Below are 14,979 nucleotides of genomic sequence, written 5' to 3' on the forward strand. Positions count from 1 at the left end.
CAAGGATCAAACTGTATTCAAACATTGACACAAAATGCTGGAGTAACTCAGTGGGCCAGGCAGCATCTCTGGAGAGAAGGAATGGGTGATGTTTCAGGTCGAGACCATTCTTCAGACTGACGTCAGGGGAGAGGGAGATAGATAGATAAGGAAGCATGAAGGTGTGAAAACATGGGCAAAGGGAATGGAGATCAAGGAAAATGTAGAATGCATAATTGTGGAGAAGGTAACAACAAAGCAAATAAATAAAATGAAGTTGGAGACAGCTCATACACAGGATTCAAACACCCCCCACTTCTGGGTATTCATTTAGCCCTATAATTGCTTATACACATGGTCCCAACACAGTTCTGTGCAGAATACAATAGTAATATCAACCCAATTCCAGTACTTATCTGAATCCTACTCTGATTTCAGTCGTGCAAATAATTCCCTAATCTGGCCTTCATTTTGCACTCCATTTAATGAGTTACAACATCAGCAAAAGATCCCTTATGATGGAACATACTGAAGTAACATATCTTCTCAGGTGCATTATCAATAATGACCATCGATACTCCCCTTTTCGCCAGCAATGGCTGACTCGCCAGCAGCTGTTGGTCCTTTCACTCTTTTTGTTATTTTTAGTGTCTAATTGTATGTTTTAAATGTTTCTTAGTATGTCTTATATGGGGGTGATGAGGGTGGAACAGGGGGAAACCGTTGTACAGTCACTTACCTGGACAGAGATGCATCTTTTCTCTATGTCGCATCTTCGTACCCCCCCCCCCCTTCTCCTTGCGGCTCACCAACTGGATTGGCGCAGCCTTTCCTATCGGAGACCGGCTACAGCTTCAGCAGCGACGCAGCGCTGAATGACCATCGTGGAGCCGGGGATCCCTTGTCGGGGATCCCCTGTGTTGGAGCTCCGGAGTGTTGGGCCTGCTGACTTTAACACTGTGAAGCTGTAGTCTGCGGAGCTTATAGCTGCGGGCGCGATGCTGACTTTAACATCGCGGAGGCCTGGGATCTTTTGCCGGAGATCGCCAGTGTTGGAGCTCCGCCCAGCTCGGCCAGTGGGCTTCAAAGCCGCGGTCTCTAGTCGGAAGCGGCCGATTCAGAAATTCCAAGCCGCAAGTGTGTTCCAATCCGTTCTGACGCTGGAGTTTCCCAATCATCCCGGCGAGAGTGTCTGAACATCGGGCTGTCTGTAGCGGCGACTGCGGAGGGTTCAAAGGCCCAGACCACGGGTGAACAAAGAGGAAGATGGCTGAACTTTATTGCCTTCCATCACAGTGGGAAACGTTGATTCCGCTATGGTGGATGTTAATGTTAAACTCTATCGTGTATTGTGTTATTTTTATTTTTATGGCCGTATGGTAACTCATATTTCACTGTATGTGACAAATTGGTGCATGTGACAATAAATGTGAACTTGAACTTTTCAGCGGTTCAACCACTCTATTAAAGAAATCCATGATCTATTCCTTACAATCCACGATGATGAACTCGCAGTTTTCAAGTTATTCATTCACTCTTCATCATTTAAAAATTTCTGACAAACCTCTATATAATTAATACTCATCTTGACCACTTCCCGTCTACGCTGTATATTGATTTTAGAAAAAATGCTACCCTGTATCGCTGTGGTTTTTGGCCATCTTGCTCACAGTCCTCCTCCGCTGAGCCAGCCCCGAGGATTTTTTCCATCGATGAAAAATAAAATAGTTCTGAGTGTTAGAAAACCTTGAGATCAGCTGATTGGTCCTCTCTCCTGTCAATCACCACAATGAAGGTAACACCCCTTCCGGGGTGGGGGCAGGACTTCAAAGCCCCGGATGCCAAAGATTATAGAGGAGCAAGATAGACCACTCCTCGAAAAACGCGTAGTATCACGTGTGTGGTCGGCGACGCCATTTTTTGAGGCATTTTATTGGGCTTCCCCCACACGGTCATGGCGTCCTTATCTAAATTTCATCTCACTGCTCTGCTATCAATTATTCTAATCGTAAATCTAAACGACCCGACCTGTCATTCTTTAGGTTCCCCAATAAAAAAGAAAGGTGAGAAAATATTTTTATTATTTTCAGTCGCTATTCTGTCGTGAAAATGTTATTTTCTGTTCTCCCATCAACGGCCATTGGGAAACTGGGTTTGTCGGTACATTAGAAAGTTATTAGACTTATTTTTAATAGATCTTTACTCACCACAATAATAAAGACAATTTTAACACTTCTGTACGTTTTTGGTTTTGTTCTTGTAAGGGATTGGTCTCCACAATATGGCCCGCGGGACACATTAGGTCCAGTGACCAGGAGATTTTTCGAGCTCAGATTCAAGTCCGAGAATGGGCGGCTGTTACCCGTTATATCCCTCGAATTGTCGAGACATCACAAGCAAAGATCACAAGCCCGCCGTGAAGAAGGGTGCAATCAAATATTATACAACTCTGCTCTATCATCTTTGGTGCAATGGTGGGCCGGGGGTTCGGTGGCGGCGGCCGCAATCAAAGATACTAGAGGAGCTCTGCTCTATAATCTTTGGTCGGAATGGGACGGCTGCGCGTTATAATGTGCTATCGTTCCACTCTCTCCCTGTCCCCCCTCTCCCCCTTCTCCTCTCCCCCTTCTCCCTCTCCCCCTCTCTCCCCTTCTCCCTCTCCCCCTTCTCCCTCTCCCCCCTTCTCCCTCTCCCCCGCTGTAAATATTTCTTCAGATGCGTTTTCATTTTGTATGAAAAACCCACGAGAACCATGGGCGATTTAAAAAAAATTACAGCCAGATTTATCACTTCTGAAACTTTTTAGATGCCAAAGGAATCAAGAAAAAACACAAATAATGCCTTACTTGATGAAATGCAGTGAGCAAACTGCCAATGTTCGCCTAGCACTCTTGCTGTTGTTGGCCTTTTCAGCTCTCGTTTCTATCTACCGTCATTTCTCCTCATTTTTGGAATTCTGAAGTAGGCTAAATGTCTCACACGCTTATTCCGATTTCCATAATTATTTACAGCGCAAAAATTGACAATTTCAGCAGGTTTTAACGGGCCCGCTACGTTGGGAACAATGATAAGTGCCTACTTGCAGTACATCGCATGTAATCCATTTGGAGTAGCGTAGCAACAGTACGGGTCATGGGTCGTGACCTGACTGCCGTGAAACCTCCTTAGAAACAAGATGCTAATTTCCGAGTATGAAAATGGCCATAACATTTTTAATACTGAAGATATGAAAGTGAATTACGTGTCAAATTAAACTTCTTTTTATGCTATATCTGATGGGATAAATTAGACTTGATTTTTTTAATCTCAAAATTTTGTAACATTGCTACCTTGAGGATCTACAGCCGGGAAGATGGGGTCAACAGGAAAGCCACTCCACTCGAATTGGAGTTATGATGGCTCATGTAGACCCCCTCCTACCTCCCTCCCTCCCTCCCCTTCACGCTGCAGGAGCCAGGTGGATTCATCACTCGCCACAGTGTGTGTTTCCTACAAGAAGCTCATCAAAGATACTAGTATCCTTGAAGGTACACAAAAATGCTGGAGAAAGTCAGCTGGTGCAGCAGCATCTATGGAGCGAAGGAAATAGGCGACGTTTCGGGCCGAAACCCTTCTTCAGACTGATGGGGGGTGGGGGGGGAGAAGGAAGGAAAAAGGGAGGAGGAGCCCGAGGGCGGAGGGATGGGAGGGTTAAGGAAGGGGAGGAGACAGCAAGGGCTAGCAAAATTGGGAGAATTCAACGTTCATGCCATCCGGACGCAAGCAACCCAGGCGGAATATGAGGTGCTGTTCCTCCAATTTCTGGTGTTGCTCACAATGGAGGAGACCCAGGACAGAGAGGTCGGATTGGGAATGGGAGGGGGAGTTCAGGTAGGTTATTGCGGACTGAGCGGAGGTGTTCGGCGAAACGATCGCCCAACCTCCGCTTAGTCTCCCCGATGTAAATCAGCTGACATCTAGAGCAGCGGATGCAGTAGATGAGGTTGGAGGAGATACAGGTGAACCTTTGTCGCACTTGGAACGACTGCTTGGGTCCTTGAATGGAGTCGAGGGGGGAGGTGAAGGGACAGGTGTTGCATTTCTTGCAGTTGCAACGGAAAGTGCCCGGGGAGGGGGTGGTACGGGAGGGAAGGGAAGAATTGACAAGGGAGTTGCGGAGGGAGCGGTCTTTGCGGAAGGCAGACATAGGGGGAGATGGGAAGATGTGGCAAGTGGTGGGGTCACGTTGGAGGTGGCGGAAATGGTGGAGGATTATGTGTTGTATTTGTTGGCTGGTGGGGTGAAAGGTGAGGACTAGGGGGACTCTGCCCTTGTTGCGAATGCGGGGATGGGGAGAGCAGTGTTGCGGGGTATGGATGAGACCCTGGTGCGAGCCTCATCTATGGTGGCGGAGGGGAATCCCTGTTCCCTGAAGAACGAGGACAAATCCGATGCCCTGGTATAGAACGTCTCATCCTGGGAACAGATGCGGCGTAGGCGGAGGAATTGGGAGTAGGGAGGGGATGGAGTCTTTACAGGGGGCAGGGTGGGAAGACGTGTAGTCCAGATAGCCATGTGAGTCAGGTTACACAGAAAAGCTGGAGAAAACTCAGCGGGTGCAGCAGCATCTATGGAGCGAAGGAAATAGGCAACGTTTCGGGCCGAAACCCTTCTTCAGATTGATCAGGGGTGTGGGTGGGGACAAGAAAGGGAAAAGGAGGAGTAGCCGGAAGGCTGGAGGGTGGGAGGAGACAGCAGGGGAGCTGAGGAAGGGGAGGAGAAGTCTAACGATGGGAGAAGTCGGTGAGGGGGTGCAGACTCAAGGAATGGGTGGGTTCCTCCAATTTCCGTGTGCTGCTGAAATGGAGGAGACCAGGACAGTAGGTTGGGAGGGGGAGTTGAAGTGCTGGCTGGCCAAGGGGTGCTTGGTGAAGTGGAGGTGTTCGGCGAAACGATCAGCTTGGTCAGTTGTGTGTCTAGGGTGCAGATGAGGTGGCCCCTGTCGCAAAGCAGTCGTCAATGTAACGGAGGTAAAGAGGTCGGGGATGGGGCCCTGGTACGTATTGAACAAGGATTGTTCAAGCGTACCCAGATACAGATGTGGAGTAGAGGAGGCGAAACTGACAGGCGTAGCTGGAGCCCATGCGTGTGCCCATAGCTACGCCTTGTATTTGGGGAGGAGAGCAGTGGGCGGGGTAGGAAGAACGTGTGCGAGTTGTATGGTGAGGGTTCCCTGAATAGGAGGACATTTCAGATGTCCTGGTGTGGAACGCCTCATCCGCCAAGATGCGGCATAGACGATATTTGGGAGTAGCCACCCTCCCGTTGCCCTGGTGTAGCCTGGCGGAGCAGATATTTGGGTTACTCTATCGCGCAGGAGATCAAGCAATGTCAGGGAAGTGTTGGGGGGGGGGGTGGAGGTTGTCTGAAGTGGAGCGCGCGCTGTCACTCCCCCCAAAGCCTATGTGGGGGAGGTCGGGGTTGGTAATTGGATCTCGCGCTACGCAGTCTCTATTTGTCGCTGAAGGGGGCGGGGCGCGTACGTGTAGCTCGCGCAGTCTCGCTGTTGGGGGGGGGGCGGGGTTACGGAGAAAGCGTTGTCGGTGATAGGTCCTGGGCGAGTGGTCCGCGCGCAGCCGCAGTCGTTGCCCTGGGAGACTGGGGGCGTGGTGCCGGGAACGCGCGCGTTTGCGTCCGTCCGCCCGCCCGCCCGGAGCAGCAGCGGTTGGTGCCAGTGGCCGGTCGGTCGGCCTGAGCTGTCCCGTCCTGTCCTGTTGTTCGCCGGGCGGCCGCACAACTACCCGCGCTCATCCGCAGACCCCGCTCACAACTCGGGCTTCCGTGTTCATCCAGCCCTTGTCCCAAGTTCGCCCGGAGAGAGCAGCCCGGGAGGGGAGGGGAGGCGGCCGTGGCCCGCAGGTAAGTTGCTCACGCCGCCGGAGACAACTGCAGTCTCAGCGGCGACCGCGGCTCCCCCTCAGCCCTGCCCAGCGGGCACACACGCGGGGAGAGTGGGCACACAGGGGAGAGTGGGCACGGGGAGAGCGGGCACACGGGGAGAGCGGGCACACGGGGAGAGCGGGCACACGGGGAGTGGGAACACGGGGAGTGGGAACACGGGGGGAGTGGGCACACGGGGAGAGCGGGCACACGGGGAGAGCGGGCACACAGGGGAGAGTGGGCACACGGGAGAGCGGGCACACGGGGAGAGTGGGCACACAGGGGGGAGTGGGCACACGGGGAGTGGCACACGGGGAGCTTGTATCCACTTGTATGACAGACATACAGAGTTAAAGAGACCCTTTGGCCCAACTTGCCCACGCTGATATGTCCCATCTACACCAGTCCCATCCCATCTGCGTGCATATGGTCCATATCACTCTAAACTTGTCCTATCCATACACATGTCCAGATGTTTCTTAGGCAGCCTGCATACGAAGGAAATGAGAATACTGGTTTACACTGAAGTAAGATACGAAATGTTGGACTAACTCAGCGGGACAGGCAGCATCTGTGCACAGAAGGAATGGGTGATTTTTCTGGTTGAGGCCCTTCCCTTCCTCTGGCACTGTGTTCCATACATTCACCACCCTTTGTGTGAACCTCCTCGACCCTTTGTGTGAAAGGAGACCTGCTCCCAACAGAACAATCCCATTCACCCTCCCTATTGCCTCATATACATCCATCCCGTTGTCTCTTGCATGTTCATCAATTCCACTTTGATTCTTTGGTAGACAAAAATGCTGGAGAAATTCAGCAGGTGAGGCAGCATCTATGGAGTGAAGGAATAGGTTACGTTTCTGGTTGAGACCCTTCTCCAGACTGATGTGGGGGTGGGGGGGCGGGAAGAAAAAAGGAAGAGGCGGAGACAGTGGGTTGAGGGAGAGCTGGGGAGGGGAAAGGGGGAGAAAGCAAGGGCTACCTGAAATTGGAGAAGTCAATGGTCATACTGCTGGGGTGTAAACTACCCAAGCAAAATATGAGGTGCTGCTCCTCCAATTTACGGTGGGACTCACTCTGGCCATGGTGGAGGCCCAGGACAGAAAGGTTGCATTCGGAATGGGAGCGGAAGTTGAAGTGCTGGGCCACCGGGAGATCAGGTTGGTTGTTGTGAACTGAGTGCAGGTGTTGGGCAAAGCGATCGCCAAGCCTGCGCTTGGTCTCACAGACGTACAGCAGGACACCTCGAGCAGCGGATGCAATAGATGAGGTTGGAGGAGTTGCGGGTGAACCTCTGCCACACCTGCGAAGACTGCTTAGGTCCTTGGATGGACTCAAGGGAGGAGGTAAAGCAACAAAATGTAGCATTTCCTGCGGTTGCAAGGGAAGGTACCAGGGGATGGGGTGGTTTGGGTGGGAAGGGACGAATTGACCAGGGAGTTACGGAGGGAGCGGTCTTTGCGGAAAGCTGAAAGGGGAGGAGATGGGAAGATGTGGCCTGTGGTGGTATCCTGTTAGAGGTGGCGAAAATGTCGGAGGATTATCGGTTGTATGTGATGGCTAGTGGTGTGGAAGGTGAGGACAAGGGGGACTGCGCTTGTTAAGAGTGAGGAGATGGGGTGTGCGAGCGGAGCTACGGGGTACAAAAGAGACTCATCCTGGGTGCAGATGTGGTGTAGGCCGAGGAATTGGGTATAGGGGATAGAGTCCTTGTAGGAAACGGGGTGGGAAGAAGTGTAGTCCAGATATCCATGGGATTCAGTGGATTTGTAGCAGAGATGACCCAGGATGAGGTGTTCCATACCAGGGTATCTGAGATGTCCTCATTCTTTAGGGGACGGGGGTTCCCCTCCTCGACTATAGATGAAGCTTTCACCAGGGTGTCAGAGCGACCCCCGCAGCCACATGACCACATCTTCCCATCTCCCCTTTCGTCTTTCTGCAGAGACCGCTCCCTCCGTAACTCCCTTGTCAATTCATCCCTTCCCACCCAAACCACCCCCTCCCCTGGCACTTTCCCTTGCAACCACAGTAAATGCTGCACTTGTTGCTTTACCTCCCCCCTTGACTATCCAAGGACCAAGCAGTCTTTGCAGGTGCGGCAGAGGTACGCCTGCACCTCCTCCAACCTCATCTATTGCATCTGCTGCTCTCGGTGTCAGCTGCTCTACATCGGTGAGACCAAGCGTAGGCTTGGCAATCGCTTCGCCCAACACCTCTACTCAATTTGCTGCCCAGATTCTGCCCAATGCTGCCCAAATTCTACCAGCATGTTAAATGTGCTACAAGAGGAGCTAACACACTGGACAAGGTCTACTCCAACATCAAGCTGGGCTACAGGGCTAGACCACTACCACACCTGGGCCAGTCTGACCATATGTCCCTGCTCTTAATTCCTGCATATGCCCCCCTCAGGAAAACCGCTCCTACTATTACAAAGACCATCACAACCTGGCCTGATGGTGCTTCTCAGCAGCTGCAGGACTGTTTCGACAGGACCAACTGGGAGGTGTTTGAAAACCAGGACCTGGAGATGTTCACAGACAGTGTACTGTGTTACATTAAAAACTGTATGGACACGGTCACAGTGGGCAAACGCATCCGGGTCTACCCCAACCAGAAGCCCTGGATGACCCGGGAGGTCCAGCGGCTGTTGAAAGAGAGGAACACCACTTTTAGGTCTGGCGATAGGGCTTTATACAGCATGGCCCGAGCTAACCTGAAGAGAGGCATCAGAGAGGCCAAATCAAACTACAGGAGGAAGATAGAGGACCACCTGGACAGTAATAAAAGCAGGCAGGTGTGGCAGGGGATCCAGTATCTCACCAACTATAAGACCAACCTTGGAGCTGTTGAAGGTGACGCCTCGCTGGCAGAGGAGCTGAACCACTTCTTTGCTCGCTTTGAAGTGGAGCCACCCGAGACAGCCACATCATAGCACTTGGTCCACAGCAGCCTAACACTCAAGATAGAGGAGCATGAGGTGAGGCGCACGCTGCGGGCCATCAATCCAAGGAAGGCTACTGGACCTGACGGCGTCTCTGGACGCGTGTTGAAGGACTGCGCAGACCAGCTGGCTGGAGTCTGGACGAGAATTTTTAACCAGTCTCTGGCACAGTCCACTGTTCCACCCTGTCTGAAGTCCTCCACCATAGTCCCCTTGCCCAAAAAAACCAACATCTCCAGCCTCAACGACTACCGGCCAGTCGCACTCACACCAGTGGTGATGAAGTGTTTTGAAAATCTGGTCCGGGGTCATATCACATCACTCCTGCCCTGAAGCTTTGACCCCTACCAGTTTGCGTACAGAGCAAATAGATCTACAGAGGACGCTGTAGCCACAGCTCTCCATGCTGCACTGTCTCACCTGGAGCAGCGGGGGAGCTACGTGCGGATGCTCTTTGTGGACTACAGCTCTGCTTTTAATACCATCCTTCCCCACAAACTGGTGGACAAACTGGGGGACTTGGGACTTCCACACTCCACCTGTACGTGGATAAATAGCTTCCTGTCGGGTCGCAGCCAGAGAGTCAGAGTGGGCCATCACACATCCACGGCCCTCAGCCTCAGTACCGGCTCTCCACAGGGCTGCGTACTGAGCCCCCTGCTCTACACCATCTACACACATGACTGCACCCCCGCCCACCACAGCAACACCATTGTCAAATTTGCGGATGACACTACGGTGGTGGGACTCATCTCCGGGGGGGACGAGTACGCCTACCGGGATGAGGTGGAGCAGCTGACAGTGTGGTGTGAAGAAAATAACCTGCTCCTCAACACCTTAAATACAAAGGAAGTAATAATAGACTTCAGGAAGAATAAAACGGACATGGTACCATTGACTATCAGAGGGGACTGTGTAGAGAGGGTGGCGGATTTCCGCTTCCTGGGAATCCATATTGAGGAGGACCTGACGTGGGGCGTGAACACCACTGCGCTGCTGAAAAAGGTCCAGCAGAGACTGCACTTCCTGAGGGTGCTCAGGAAGAACAACATCACTCAGAGACTGCTGCTGTCCTTTTATCGGTGCTCCATTGAGAGCATACTAACATACTGTGTATGCGTGTGGTACACCAGCTGCACAGCGGCTCAGAGGAAAGCGCTCCAGAGGGCCATTGACAATGCCCAGAGGATTGTCGGCTGCCCTCTCCTTACCTTGCTCCTTACCTTGGAGGACTTACACAGTTCCCGCTACACCAAAAAATCCCAGAGTATCATAAAGGACATTTCCCACCCCGGACACTCCCTGTTTGAACTGTTGCCGTCAGGCAGACGGTACAGATCTACAAGGACCAGAACGAACAGACTAAAAAAACAGTTTTTACCCCACTGCTATAAAAGCACTAAATGTAGCTGTCAAGGAACGCAGGGGCGAGACATACTAAGGGACTGTGGTAACTGAAATCGACAGAAGGATGGAGGGTTGGGTGTTTTTTCGTGATATTTATTGTAGTTTATCTTTTAATATTTTACCTTGTATGTATCGTTAGCTTTTAGAAATGTTTGAATGGTGCACTGACTGGCTGACATTTTTAAATTTCGTTGTACATGGTTCATGTTATAATGACAATAAGGAAACTATTCTATTCTATTCTACAACCAACCTGATCTCCCGGTGGCTCAGGACTTCAACTCCCCCTCCCATTCCGACCCGACCCGTAAATTGGAGGAGCAGCACCTCATATTTTGCTTAGGTAGTTTACACCCCAGCGGTATGAACATTGGCTTCTTCAATTTCAGGTAGTCCTTGCTTCCTCCCTCTTTCCCCTCCCCTTCCCAGCTCTCCCTCAGCCCACTGTCTCTGCCTCTTCCTTTCTTCTTCCCGCCCCCCCCCATCAGTCTGAAGAAGGGTCTCGACCTGAAACGTCACCGATTCCTTCACTCCATAGATGCTGTCTCACTCGCTGAGTTTCTCCAGCATTTTTGTCTACCTTCGATTTTTCCAGCATCTGCAGTTCCTTCTTAACCACTTTGATTCCTTTGTCATTCACTATGTGAAGCAATAATTAACCTTTAAGCATATTTGTCAGAATTGTGGAATGATTACACTTCAACAACTAATTTTTGAATGAATGCTCTAACCAAACAAGATTAGCCATTTGTGGGAATATCGGAGTCAGCCGCTCTGTTTATTTTGTTGAGTTGGATTGTGAATTGAGGACACTGACGGAGAAGAGAAGGAATTTCTAAATCGTTTTATCCAGAATATTACATCCTAGACAAAAGCAAGTTCAGGAAGAAATGGACGAAACTGTTGCACTACTGGGTAGAGATAAATTCTGTCAACAAGTTTAGTTTACAGACACAGCACGGCAACAGGCCCTTTGCACTGACCGTTCATCACCTGTTCTCCACAGTTCTATGTTATCCAACTTTCTCATCCACTCTTGCCATTAGGGACAATTTACAGAGGCCAGTTAACCTACACACCTGCACATGCCAAGACAGGAAGAACGTGCAAACCCCACATGAACAGCTTATGAGATCAGGATTGATCCTGGGTCTCTGGTGCTGAGGCAACAGTTCTGACACTATGCCTCCCCTGGTGTTAAGTAATCGCTATTTGTGAGGATAAGGAGAGAGGCGATCGAGTGGATCACCACATCCAAAGCACTCTGAGAAGTAAGAAGACAAGCAATCCCGTGATTCTGAATCAGTCCCAACGCACAACATTATCAGTTCATACTGCTTGACCCGCTACATTTCTTTAGCACTTTGTTTTTTTTTAAGTAATCCAGTAAATAGGATACAGTTGGAGAGATATTTACAGCTTAACATCTGTAGCTGGAAATTTACTAGAAAGTATTCTGAGGGGTAGGTTAGACAAGCATTTAAATGGAAAAGGGCTGATTAGGGATAGTCAGCATGGTTTTGTGTGTTGGAGGTCGTGTCTTACAAATCTGAGGGGGTTTTTTTAAGACATGACCAAAAAGGTTAGTGAGGGCTGAGCTAGTTTTCGTATATATGCACTTCAGCAAAGCATTCGACAAGCTCCACATGGTAGACTGCTCTGGAAAGGTTAGATCACATGGGATCCAAGGAGAGATGGCTGAATGGATAGAAAATTGGATTCATGGAAGGAAGCAGAGGGTGAAGGTGGAAGGTTGTTTCTCGGACTAGAAGTCTGTGACTAATGTGCCTCAGGGTTCGGAGCTGGGCTGATTACTGTATGTCAAATATTTGGATGAGAACATACATGGAAAGATTAGCAATTTTGCAGATGATACAAAAGTGGGTGGTTTTGCAGATAGTTAAGATGATTATGAAAATTTGCAGCAGGATCTCGATTGATTGGCCAGGTGGGCTGATAAATGATTGATGGAATTTAATAGTGACAAATGTGAGGTGCATTTTGGGAAGTCTAACATGGGCAGGACCTAAACAGTGAATGGCAGGGCTCTGGAAAGTGTTGTAGAGCAGAGGGATCTAGGAGTGCAGCTGCAAGATTCCTTGAAAGTCGAATTGCAGGTAGATCGGGTGGTCACAAAGGCTTTTGGTACATTGGCATTCATCAGCCAGAGTATTGAGTATAGAAGTTGGGAGGTCATGTTGCAGTTGTATAAGATGTTGGTGAGGCCACATTTTGAGTATTGTGGTCAGTTCTGGGAAAGCTGTTATAGGAAAGTTGTTGTCAGGCTGAAAAGGGTACAGAGAAGATTTACTAGGAAGTTGCCAGGACTCGAGGGTTTGAGCTATAGAGAGAGATTGAGGAGGCTTGGACTCTATTCCTTTAAGTTCAGGAGGATGAGGGGTGATCTTATAGAGGTGTATAAAATCGTGAGAGGGATAGTTCGGGTAGATGCACAGAGTTGGGGAATTGAGGACCAGAGGACATAGGTTTAAGGTGAAAGGTAAAAGATTTTATAGCAATCTGTGGGGTAATGTTTTCACCAGGGCTGTGTAGTCGATGCCCAAAACACCCGACTCCGATTCCTTGATTTCTTGTGTATTCGACTCCGATCCTGACCCCTAGATGTATTAATTCTAAATCTGCTATGATGACATTACACAAGATGGCATTTCATAACAACCACATGAATCATCAGGCTACCTTTTAAACCCATTTCCTTAAAGAGGTAGCCTGAGGTATAAATGGAGTAGATGGAAGGGATGTTGGTTTGTGTGATGGTCGGGGCTGCGTCCACAATTTGCTGCAATTTATTAATGCTTGCTGAACCTATTTATTTTTCTGGGGAGAGTTTAGTTTATTGTCATGTGGACTGAAGCATATCGTCAGCATGGCCTGATTCTGTTCAGTTTTGCTTTATTACCATGAGAAATCTTGAGAAAATACACGGCATGATTAGCAAGTTTGCAGATGGTACTAAAGTAAAATTGGTTTGTACAGTGCCAGGGTTTATGGGGAGAAGGCAGGAGAATAGGGTTAGGAGGGAGAGATAGATCAGTCATGATTGAATGGTGGTGTAGACTTGATGGGCCGAATGGCTTAAGTCTGCTCCTACTTGTGGGAGAGTCTAGGACTAGAGGTCATAGCCTCAGAATTAAGGGATGTTCCTTAGGAATGAGATGAGATGGAATTTCTTTAGTCAGAGGGTGGTGAATCAGTGGAATTCTTTCCCACAGACGGCGGTGGAGGCCATAAGGCAGAGATTTACATAGTCTCTGAGATGTATGTTGTCGGAGTTGGTACTTTTTTACTGATTCCGACTCGGGCAGCACCAAAATTGCTACGACTTCACGGGTCCGACTCCACAACCCTGGTTTTCACACAAATGGTGGTGGGTGTATGGAACGAGCTGCCAGAGAAGGTAGTTGAGGCAGGTGCTATTGCAACGTTTAAGAAACAGACAGGTACATGGATAGGACATTTTGAGTGATATGGGCAAAATCACACAGGTGGGACTGGGGTAGTTTTGACATGTTGGTCAGTGTAGGCAAGTTGTGCCAAAGGGCCTGTTTCCATGCTATATCACTCTATGATTCGACCAAACTAGTGTAATTAAACTGGGTTAAGTACAGGTTCTCCGCAACCAACAAGGACAAAGCTTAGATATGAAGGAGCCTTTGGAAGACTGGCGGGTTGGATGAGAATGGATTTGCTGGCTGCTGCAGGGCTACATTGATCTTCTGTCAGGCGGGACCACAATGACGCCCACCTGAGCCACAACATGGATGTGGGTGGAGCTGAGCAGAGCTGGGAGCACTGAGCAGACTCACTCACTCAGTGAGGCCGGCTGGCTGTGATCTTCCTGCGCATGTTCTCCCCTTTCGAATGTCTCTGTGATCTCTCTCTCACTGTTTTAATTAATTTCCTACTTACAAACAAGTTTGGGTTATGAACAGTTTTTGGTATTGGAGAGGTGGAGTAATCTGGGGACTTTCTGTAAAGTCTGATATAAGAAATGTTACGGTCAGTATCAGTGCTGTTGCATCGAGTTCACTAAGTACAGGTGGTGCAGTGGTAGAGTTGCTGCCTCACAGCTCCAGGGACCCGGGTTCGAACCTGACTGCGGGTGTTGTCTGTACGGAGTTCTTCCCGTGAACTGCGTGGTTTTCTTCCGGGTGCTCCGGTTCCCTCCAACACTTCAAAGACATGTGGGGTTGTCATTTAATTGGCCCTAGTGTGTAGGATAGTGTTAGTTTAAGGGGTGATCACTGGTCAGTGCGGACTCGGTGGACCGAAGGGCCTGTTTCCGTGCTGTATCTCTAAACTAAACTAAACAAATAAAAATCTATTGGCTGCACAAAATCAAGAGAGTAATTGCTTGTCATGGAATCATAATCATAATCAATACTTTATTAGCCAAGTATGTTTTGTAACATACGGGGAATTTGATGAGAATTTGATGAAGAGAAAAAGATTAGTTAAAACAAATGTAGGTCCCTTGCAGTCAGAAACAGGCGAATTGATCATAACCATTTAACCATGTAACAATTACAGCACGGAAACAGGCCATCTCGTCCCTACAAGTCCGTGCCGAACAACTTTTTTCCCTTAGTCCCACCTGCCTGCACTCATACCATAACCCTCCATTCCCTTCTCATCCATATGCCTATCCAATTTATTTTTAAATGATACCAACAAACCTGCCTCCACCACTTACACTGGAAGCTCAT

At 49.4% G+C, this 14,979-nt stretch overlaps 1 protein-coding gene across 2 annotated transcripts in view; it reads left to right on the forward strand.

Annotated features, from left to right (window-relative positions):
* Positions 1-5,668: 5,668 nt before the first annotated feature.
* nedd1 (NEDD1 gamma-tubulin ring complex targeting factor) overlaps positions 5,669-14,979 on the forward strand; it is a 75,014-nt gene continuing 65,703 nt past the window's right edge. The window contains exon 1 of one of the 2 annotated variants that reach the window (XM_055652744.1): positions 5,669-5,877. The gene's annotated coding sequence lies outside the window, so the exon portion shown is untranslated. The remainder of the gene's footprint in view (positions 5,878-14,979) is intronic. The other variant, XM_055652743.1, reaches the window with a different exon arrangement.

This window comes from Leucoraja erinacea, chromosome 22, assembly GCF_028641065.1.
Source record: "Leucoraja erinacea ecotype New England chromosome 22, Leri_hhj_1, whole genome shotgun sequence".
Taxonomy (NCBI): Eukaryota; Metazoa; Chordata; class Chondrichthyes; order Rajiformes; family Rajidae; genus Leucoraja; species Leucoraja erinaceus.